This window comes from Aphis gossypii, unplaced genomic scaffold (genome assembly GCF_020184175.1).
Source record: "Aphis gossypii isolate Hap1 unplaced genomic scaffold, ASM2018417v2 Contig00757, whole genome shotgun sequence".
Taxonomy (NCBI): Eukaryota; Metazoa; Arthropoda; class Insecta; order Hemiptera; family Aphididae; genus Aphis; species Aphis gossypii.
This window is the reverse complement of record NW_026083266.1, coordinates 38,305-49,412: the sequence shown is the minus strand read 5'-3', so window position 1 is coordinate 49,412 and position 11,108 is coordinate 38,305. Positions and strand designations below refer to the sequence as shown.

The window sequence follows — 11,108 nt, the reverse complement described above, 5'->3', positions numbered from 1 at the left end:
ATAACTTTATCAGCACTTGTAAAAATGAAAAAATTTGCACCTTTTATATCATCTATTATTTTTTTTAACAAAACATATTTTTCTTGATTTGAGGTTTTAGAGTATAGATAAATATTTTCAAATCTTAACCCGTTTTCATGGGTAATTAAATTATACATTATATTTGTTTTTCCTGAACCACTAGGACCAACTAATATAGCACGTATGGTGTCAGGTAATAATGATCCATGTTTTGATGGTTTTTTTTCTATCTGAACATCAACATTTGTAATATCTAATTTATCTTTCTGCTCAATCAAGTTCATTTTTTCGTATAAATACTCATGCATTTTTACTTTATAATCAGTTATAAATGATACGTTCAACTCATAAGTGTAAATCAGGTAAGACTGGTAAAGGATTTGTAAACTCACTTATAAATAGTCATCCGTTTGAAGCTCGTATTCAAACTATTAGTATTGTTGACATGGTGCAAAATTAAAAAAAGTGACTAGATTGTGTTGATAAAGGAATAAACCCGTTGGAAACTGCATGTTACGATCACGATATTTTGCATGCAACTAGAAAACATTTAGAAGATAGACATAAAGTGTTAGAACTTCGAGCTTGGGAAAGATTTAAAGCAAAAGATACACCTAGAAATAGAAAATCGTTGCGTACACCGTAATAAACGCCATGAAAGCTAAAAGAAAAATAGGAATGGGTTGTAAACGTAAACGGAAACGTACTACAAAAATAAAAATAAATGGTATAATGTTAGCGAAAAAAAAAGACGTTAAAAAAAAAAAATGTTGGTAAAAGGTTGATTTTAACACCAGGTCAGACAGGTGGTGCAATTCCCTTAATACCTATTTTTGTAGGATTATCAGCACTGGTAGTTAGTGTTAAGTCTGGAAGTGCCAGTGTGTATAATGCAATACAAAATTCAAAAAGAAAGAAAGGTAATGGATTATATTTAAATAATAATGGATCAAGGAAAAAAAACTGATGAATACGCTACCTAACAGACCACTAACTTCTAGAGATATTATAAAATACGTTACAAGTTTAATATCAGTCATTTCCCGGAGTATTTTCACGTGATAACTTACCTAAAAAACCTCTCGCAATCGAATGCGGTATATTAAACTTAGACGTATCTTCCGGTAATGGAAGTCATTGGGTAGCGTTTTATAAAATTAAAGATAAGGTTGAATATTTTGATAGCTTCGGTGATTTACCTCCACCGATTGAACTACAAAACTATTTTAAAGGAAACAAAATTAAATATAACTACACAAATTATCAAGATTTTAATTCATTTAATTGTGGACATTTATGTCTTAATTTTTTACAATGCAAGAATCAGTTACTTTAAGTTTATCTGGTAATACAACCACATTATCTGTACATTATTGTCCACCAATTGATGTATACGATGACTCGGAAATTGCTTTGTTAAATTTGCAAACATATAATACATTTGCAAACATAAACGAAACTAATAACAACTTCGAAATATATTTAGAAAACCCCGATCGTTTACTAAATAATAATAAATTTCCAATCTGTTTATCACACTGAAAAAGGGGTGTTACGATATTAAGGATATTAAAAATCAAATTTTGGCCCAAATAGATGACTTTAATAATGATAACGAATACTTTAGAATAAAATCGACAGAGAAAATGACTTTTGATATCGGGATTGATCAAATAGATTTTAGAACAACCATATTCAGTAATGGTATAATACGTTTTAACGTAAAGAACAGTATAGGACCTTTATTGGGGTTTGAAAAAAAAAGTTATGAACCACACAATATGCACATTGAGGGTCATCGATCACAGAAAGTGACAAATTTAATCAGTGTTAACTCAATAAAAGTAATGTGTAATATAGCTCAAGGTTCATTCAACAACCACATGTCAAGTCATTCAATTTATGAGTTTTCCCCTAGTGAGATCATAGGGTCTAAGCTGATTCAAACACCAAATAACCTAATATATTACAAATTAAATAAAACAAATATCGATTCAATAACTATACAATTAGTTGATCAAGATCATAATCCGATAAACAATTTAGGTGAGAAATTAATAATCAATCTACATATTAAACGTTACGGATCTTAATATGGGATTAAAATTTAATATAAGCCCATTACATAAAATAAATCTTGTTAGTCAAAAGACTAAAGCGGTACCGGTAACATCGAATAAAGTAAAAAAAATAACAACGAAAAATAAAACAATTTTAAAGGCTTTAGGTTATAAATTAAAGCAGAATGCCTGAAAGTGATATTTTAGATATAAGTTCGCCGTTTGAAACCGATTCTAAAATTACGAAAATCGAATATCATTCATATACACCGTATACAACTTCATTTAATAATAGCGATGAAATACGTATATCAATTCAACAAACAGATGTTTATCCATATCTGAATGAAAGCTTTATATATTTAGAAGGTCAAGTATCAGATGCTGGAAAAGTAAAACTTACTAATAACGGGTTTTCCTATCTCTTTGATCAAATACGACTTGAAATCAATGGAATAGAAGTAGATAGAACACGCGTACTTGGTATTACCAGTTCGTTAAAAGGTTATCTATCAGGTACACCTGATAATTATAATTGTTATGAAAATGCTGGTTGGATTTTTAAAAATAGTTCAAACCCAGCAAATAATTATGGAGAATTTAGTGCATGCATTCCGTTGAAATATTGGTTAGGTCTATTTGAAGACTTTAAAAAGATATTAGTTAATTCTAGATTAGAACTAATATTAACTCGATGTCATAACGATTTAAACGCTCTAAAGGTAATAACCAGTGCAAGTACAAATTCTGGAAAAGTTGATTTGAATAAAATAGTTTGGAAGGTTCCACATATTACTGTTGATGATGAAGAAAGGTTAAAATTATTAAAACTTATTGAAAAAGAAAAAAGTTTGTTTATCCCGTTCAGATCTTTTGAAACTTTTGAATATCCTGAACTCGGAACCACAAAAAAAGTAGTGTGGAACTTGAAGACAGCATCAAAATTAGAAAAACCACGATTTATCATAATTGGATTACAAAAAGGACGTAAAAATTCGATAGAAAAAGATTGTAGTATATTTGATCACTGTAATGTATAACAAACGTTAAAGTATTTCTTAACTCAATAGCTTATCCATATGATAATTTGAATTTAGATTTTACGAAAAATAATTTCACCTTATTATATGATATGTATACATCGTTTCAAGAATCGTACTATGAAAAAAATATACGAAACCCCTTATTAAGTCCCTCTACTTTTCTATCGAACGCACCAATTGTAGTTATCGATACTTCAAAACAGAACGATTCGGCTACAGCATCATCAGTAGATGTACAATTGGAAATTGAAGCATCGGAATCTCTTACAGGTGTAACTGCTTATTGTTTATTAATTCATGATCGCATTGTTGAATATGTACCTTTTACTAGAGAAGTAAGAAAACTAGTGTGAATAATATTAAAAAACTGATTTATTTAAAATACTTGATGTTAAATACTATTAATTAATTTAAAATAAATAAACAAAATGATAATAAAAAAAATGATTTTATTTATTTCAGAAATTTAAACGAAAATGATTCGTTTAACTAATAACTAATCATGTTTTATTTTCAGTAAAAGTAATAGAGAGATTTTTTATACTGAAAGAAGGACATTCCGCTTTAAACATTTTTTGTGTCCCTATAAAAATGGAGCCAAACGCCTCATGGTTTGCCTGAAACAACGTGGGGCGTCTGACTCCATTTTACAGCGGGAATTTCTTACACTGCAAGGGGGCAATACCTCCTCAAACTTTTTTCATCTCCGCTGAAAAATGGAGCCAGACGCCCCATATTTATACTAAGAAATGGTTAGAAAAACCATGGGGCGTCTGGCTCCATTTTACAGCGGGAATTTCTTACACTGCAAGGGGACCATACCCCCTCAAACTTTTTTCATCTCCGCTGAAAAATGGAGCCAGACGCCCCATATTTATACTACTCGCCGAACCTCGTGGGCTGATCCGTGGGTTCGCTCCGTCCAAAACAAATACTTTTTTTTACCTAATTCCCGTCCCATTTTCTATTATACTCATACGACTGCCATGTGCCCACATTATTATGTATGCCGTACTATTATTATTATTCACAAATATTTATTGTTGCACGTTGTAAAATACAAGACCTCTAATTACCCTAACTTTCTTTTTATTTTATTTATATTTTCTTTTATATTATGTTTTCTTGTTTTCCCTCTTTAAATAAATCTTTGGCGTTCATTCGCCACTGCGTGTACAAAGCCTATGAGCTCCACCGACTTAGCCTTCGGGCTAACACGCGGTGCGGCTCATAGGTCACGACCGAAGTGTTCCCCTTTGGTCGTGGGTAGCTTTTGGTAGCCTAGCAAACTACCAAATTCTTACAAGTGTTTTAAATAAAAAGATTCATGGTTTATATAAACAAAAAATAATAAACCTAATTGAGATAGACAAGTTAAGAAATGAAAAAAGAAACATTTTAGACGATTATAATTTTTCTTATTATATTGGTTTACAATGTAATAGACAATGTAATATACGTTCCTTAATTTTAAATAATCAACTAGAAGATTTAATAAATAAATTTGTTTAAATAAATCTAATTTTTTTTTTTTAATCTAATTAAAGCTAGTTTAATTATTATTATTTCTTTAATCTATTTTCCATTTTTCTTTTTTATACACCTACTTGTATAGAAGTATTAGTTTGTTCTCAATAGCTTTTCCAAAACATAAATAATTTTTTTTTTTTTAGAAAATGGATTTACTTTACCATACCTTAATTGAAATTCATCGATTGGATGAAGAAATCGATGATAATGATGAGAAGGAAGTTCAAAGTAAACATGAACAAAAAAAACCATAGTTTTAAGTGGTAACTGTGTCCCTGGGGGGCCATCACCGCCACCGCTACCGCCACATCACCACCGCCACCGCTACCGCCACATCACCACCGCCACCGCCACCGCCACCGCTACCCCCGCTACCTACTACTCACCCAAGGTACCGCTACCCGTACCTCCACTCGCTGCCCAACCATGGTTAGCGCCGCCGTTACACCACCTCCCGCTGCGCCATAGATGCCGCAACCGGTACACTGCTCAGCCGTTATCTCGTAGTACACATTATCTTTATACCTATATTATTACTATTACTTAAACATATACCTATATACCTATATGGTATACCTAAATACGTACAAAATATATGCCCCACCACTAATCCCCCTTACCAGTTAATATATCCCCCACCATTCATAATAATAATAATAATAATAATATTAATAATATTAATGACGATTAATAATTAAGCACTAATATTCAGTCATAGTTTTGTTTTAACAGTGTCAAGTTGTAAATCTCGGTTTAACTTTAATAGTATTAATATGGCAGGGCCAATAAGTGAAATGAACCGTTTGAATATTTATGTTGCACCTTCATCGCCGTCCGAACTCATCGACTGTAGTAATTTCACAATTGACTTTGAAAATCGCAAGTTTTTAAACATCGGATTCGATCCAAAAGATAAATTTCATATTGTGCTGCGAATAATTACTCACTTAACCATATCTTAATTGAAATTCATCGATTGGATGAAGAAAACGATGATAATGATGAGAAGGAAGTACAAAGTAAACATGAACAAAGAAAAACCATAATTTTAATCAAAAGAAAAATTAAAATATTAAGATATGAAAAATACTTAGCTAAAACACTTTTACAAGATATAAAAAAAATAAAAATCTTAAAAGAAAATATAATAAATTTGAGAAATGAAATATCACTTGTTAATAAATATTATAATTTGTATGATCATGTTAGATTTCGAAAACAGACGTTAGCTTATCATCTACAGAGCGGTTATTGTATATTATTGGAAGATCTAGATTTATTAACAGAATCTTTTTGTTTGAATCTCTAAAATGAATTTTTTTTATTTTAAAATGTAAAACAAAAAAACATACATTTATATATAAATATTATGTGTTTTTTATTATTTCAGTCTCATTATGAACAGAAATTTAATAACAAAAAAACAGCGTATGATCACGATTGGAAGTGGACTTATTGAAATAGAAAGATTTAGAAAAGGTTCAAAAACTTTCATAATTAAGAACTGTGAAAATTATATAGATTACAAATTATTTTTTAACTATATTTCGCATGGGTTAATTTTAAAGTTAAAACAATTGAGTATTAAAACGTCGATCAAATTTAATTTACACGTTGAGGCTACTTACACACGTCCTATAACACATGATAAACAAGATGTGGCTTTTAAAACTTCGAATGGTTTAGCATGTAATTCATCCGATTTCGCTAGTTTGTTAAACATAAAGTTTGATAAAATATTAGCTGAAGAATCTGAATTTATTGCTAAAGGTTCAGGATGGACACTTGTTTCAATAGATGGGTTACAGTTGAGAATCAATTTAGTAAATCCATTAAAAGGAGGTGCATATTTAGATTTACCTAAATTTATACGAGAAAAAAAGGCTATTATAAACGTTAAAAATAAAGATAAATACTGTTTTAAATATTCTATACTAACCAAATATGATAAGCGTTCTAATAAATCACGATTTAACCAAAAATATTATGATTTTCTTGAAAAAAAGAGTGGGTTAGATTTTAAATGTATTGATTTCCCAACACCAATAAATCAAATTAAAAAATTTGAACGTTTAAATAATGTTTCAGTTAATGTTTATAGTTTAAATAATAAAGGTACTATTTTCCCTCTATTAATAAATAATAAAGAAGAAAAAAATCATTTTGATTTATTTTTTGTCAATAACCATAAAACATCACATTATTGTTATATTAAAGATTTTTCAAGATTTATTAGAAGTCAGAAAACTAAAAATTGTTCTAAATTAATTATTTGTAAGAGGTGTTTTACAACTTTTGGAAATACGAGTAAACCATGTAAAAGTAAACTTTGGGGTGAAACAGGATTAACTGAACATAAAAAAATGTGTAGTAAGAATAAATTAGGAAGACCGATAATGTTTGAAGAAGGAAAACTATAATTTTAATCAAAAGAAAAATTAAAATATTAAGATATGAAAAATACTTAGCTAAAACACTTTTACAAGATATAAAAAAAATAAAAATCTTAAAAGAGAATATAATAAATTTGAGAAATGAAATATTACTTGTTAATAAATATTATGATTTGTATGGTTATGTTAGATTTCGAAAACAGACGTTAGCTTATCATCTGCATAATTGTACATTATTGGATGATCTAAATTTATTAACAGAATCTTTTTGTTTGAATCTAAAATGATTTTTTTTTTTTAAAAAAAACTAAGTACTCATTGTTTATTTAAGAATTTTATTATTATTATTTTTTTTAAAAAATGTAAACAAAAAAAAAACATACATTTATATATATATATATAAATTTAATGTGTTTTTTTTTTATTATTCAGTCTCATTATGAACAGAAATATAATAACAAAAAAACAGCGTATGAACACGATTGGAAGTGGACTTATTGAAATAGAAAGATTTAGAAAAGGTTCAAAAACTTTCATAATTAGAACTGTGAAAATTATATAGATTACAAATTATTTTTAACTTTATTTTACATGAGTTAATTTTAAAGTTAAGACAATCGTGTATTAAAACGTCGATCAAATTTAATTTACACGTTGACGCTACTTACACACGTCCTATAACACATGATAAACAAGATGTGGCTTTTAAAACTTCGAATGTTTTAGCATGTAATTCATCCGATTTCGCTAGTTTGTTAAACAAAAAGTTTGATAAAATATTAGCTGAAGAATCTTAATTTTTTGCTTAAGGTTCAGGATTGACACTTGTTTCAATAGATGGGTTACAGTTGAGAATTAATTTAGTAAATCCATTAAACGGAGGTGCATATTTAGATTTTCCTAAATTTATACGAAAAATAAGGCTATTATAAACGTTAAACATAAAGATAAATACTGTTTTAAATATTCTATACTACCCAAATATGATACGCGTTCTAATAAATCACGATTTAACCAAAAATGTTTTGATTTTCTTGTAAAAAAGAGTGGGTTAGATTTTAAATGTATTGATTTTCCAACACCAATAAATCAAATTAAAAAAAGTCGGCAAGTGGGTACCGCTCTGCTGTACATTAAGGGGTGGGGTGGACCTCGGACTAGGGTAGATTAAATTTGAATGCAATGATAGGCATCATTGTATACGAAAAACGATTCTGAACGGAGATGATTTGTCAGTCTAGAATATATTAAAATTAAATATTGTCATATATTCTATTTTGAAACAAATATTCCGATTTCATAAAAATTTAAAACTCAAACGCTCAAAACATTTTTCCTATAATGACGCTTAAAATTTTCTCTATAGCTTTTTGAAGAAAAACTTATGGAAAACTTAGTGTTGTATTTTTTAACGTTAGATATAAATACAAACAATTTTATGAATTTTGAACTACAAAATAATTTGCAAGTATTCATGATTTTGACGAATTTTTGTCAAAATTTGAACTTCAAATGCTAATAAAAAAAAATTGTGCCTATGTATTCTTATAATTTTTTTATCACTATAAGAATAACATATGAGGAACTTTGTATAAAATTTTCAAGTATTTTGATAGGGCCAAAAAAATTTTATCGACCCTTCAAAAAAAATTTTTTAGAAAAATTGAAAATTTCAGTTGTCTATAAATACCTCAAAAAAACTCAAAGTATTTTAAAAATTAAATCATGTAAAGAAAATGCCATTCTAAATAACTGGTAAAATTTTCAAGTATCTACGAATTATACTTTTTGAATTATAACAAATATCAAAAATCGTTTGAGGCTAAAACGTTATTTAACGCGGTTTTGTAAAAATTTAAATTTCTAACACTCATAAATTTTTTCGTCTGAATCCGGTAGAGTTTTTTTACAGATATTTGAAGAAAAATGTATGGAGAACCTTGTTTCAAATGTTCAAAACTTAGTTATAAAAGAAAAAAATTTTATGATTTTTCAATTTCAAAATTACTTGCAAATTTTTGCGTTTTCGACAGATTTCGTAAAAATTTGAATTATAAACTCTTATAAAAAAAAAATTGTGACTAACGATTTTTAATTTTTTTTAGCTACAATAAAAACAACTCATAAGGAACCTTGTATTAAATTTTCAAAACTTTTTGGTCATCCAAAAATGTTTTTCGACACATTAAAAAAGATTTCTCAAAAAAATCGAAAATGTCAGTGGTCTATAAATAACTCAAAAAAAGTCAAAATTTTTTGAAAATTTAACTATGTACAGATACCACTGACATTAACATTTGGTGAAAATTTCAAGTATTTTCAGTGATTAGTTTTTGAATTACAACCATAAAAAAAAAATCGATTTGGTCGAAAACTGGTTTTGAGTAAAAAATTGCCGTTTTTCCGTCATCTTTTTTTTTGTTTTTCTCGATTTTTTTGAAAACTGTTGGAAAATGTTAACTTTTTACCTATATAATGCACCAAGGATATTCACTTTTACATCGTAAACCACCCCCATAGTTTGAAATTGGAGCATTATTTCGACTAGTTATGCTGTACACAGACACAAAAACAAAAAAAAAAAAAACATACATCATTGTAAAACCAATACATTCAACATAAATATTAGGTATATACATTGGGATTTAATATTTTTCAGTCCATACCAATCATCATATATGTATTGATGGAGTCTAAATGTCGAGGCTCATATGATTGTGTTATGGCTTTTGTAAAAAATAATTTAATACCTAATTTAACACCGAGCACAATCATCACTGACTATGAACCCGCACTAAGGGATGCTTTGGTGTCTCAATTTCCTGAAGCCCAAGCACATGGATGTTGGTTTCATCATAACCAGGTAATTGGTGGTTCAATGTGTAATTAAATCAAAGGTTTAAAAATAATTTGCTTCTTAGTATGTATTTTACTAAATTACTGTTATTAACTTAAGGCTGTATGGAAAAACATGAGATCAAGAGGTTACCTACGACATGTAAATTCCAATCAATTTGCATTGGACTCCTTAAAAATGTTATTCGCTTTGCCTCTATTACCAGAAAAAGGTTTCGCTTTAATAAAAGCTTTTGCAACAAATCATGGTGTGCATATGGACAATCTTTTTGATTACTATAACCAGTGAGTGTGAACTATGAACATAGCTTTGTGAATCAATTACTTTATATTAATTATATACAATGTATTAAATTATATTTTGGGTATATTATTATCTGTGTACTCTTTGCCCTTTTGTAATAAAATTTTAATGTTTATATTTTTACAATCATAATGTGGGTATCTACTATGTAGGCAAGAGGTACTTACTACAACAGATGTTAAGCAATATAAATTATAATTTAACATGAAATAATATAAATATAAATATAATTTGATTAAAAAACGATTGTTTACTAGTTTTGTTTTTTAAAATAATTTATTATATTATGTAGATATTGGTTGCAAATGGTAGGACCAGACATTGTGTCTGTACATAGTCTACCGCGAAGAACCAACAATAACCTGGAAAGTTTCCACAATGCGTTGCGGTTGAAATTTCAGTTGCACATCCCAATCTGTGGATCTTTCTTGGTAAGTAATACATTTTATATTTAATGTATTATAATTTTGTTTTGGCGTATGACACATTTATTGTCATACATTGCTTATTTGTTTGGTAAAGTTGTAAAAAAGTGAAAATAAGTGACTATCTTTTAAATATATTCTTAAAATAATAAGTGTTATACAAAAATATAGAATATCTGAATATACAACTTTGTTGCCTACCTAACCACTGGCCTTAAGTTTGTCTACATTATTTAAGTTATTTAAAATGTGCAACGTGCTCTGATGTCTCATACATTAAATATAATGTACATAAGTACTAAAACGTAGATAATAATGACCAAATCCAGATTGGGAAGTATTCCTAAGTATTCCTCATGGACGGGTTCGTGGAAGATAAAGACCAGTAATTGTCAATAATTACTATTATTATAATAATCAATTATTATTGACGATAAGCAGCTTCTCTTGGAAATACTGGCCCCGCATCCGTAATG

General features: G+C 28.4%; 1 pseudogene; it reads left to right on the top strand.

The window, feature by feature from the left end:
- Positions 1-352: 352 nt before the first annotated feature.
- LOC126555229 (uncharacterized) lies at positions 353-10,646 on the top strand (annotated as a pseudogene).
- The last annotated feature ends 462 nt before the right edge of the window (positions 10,647-11,108 follow it).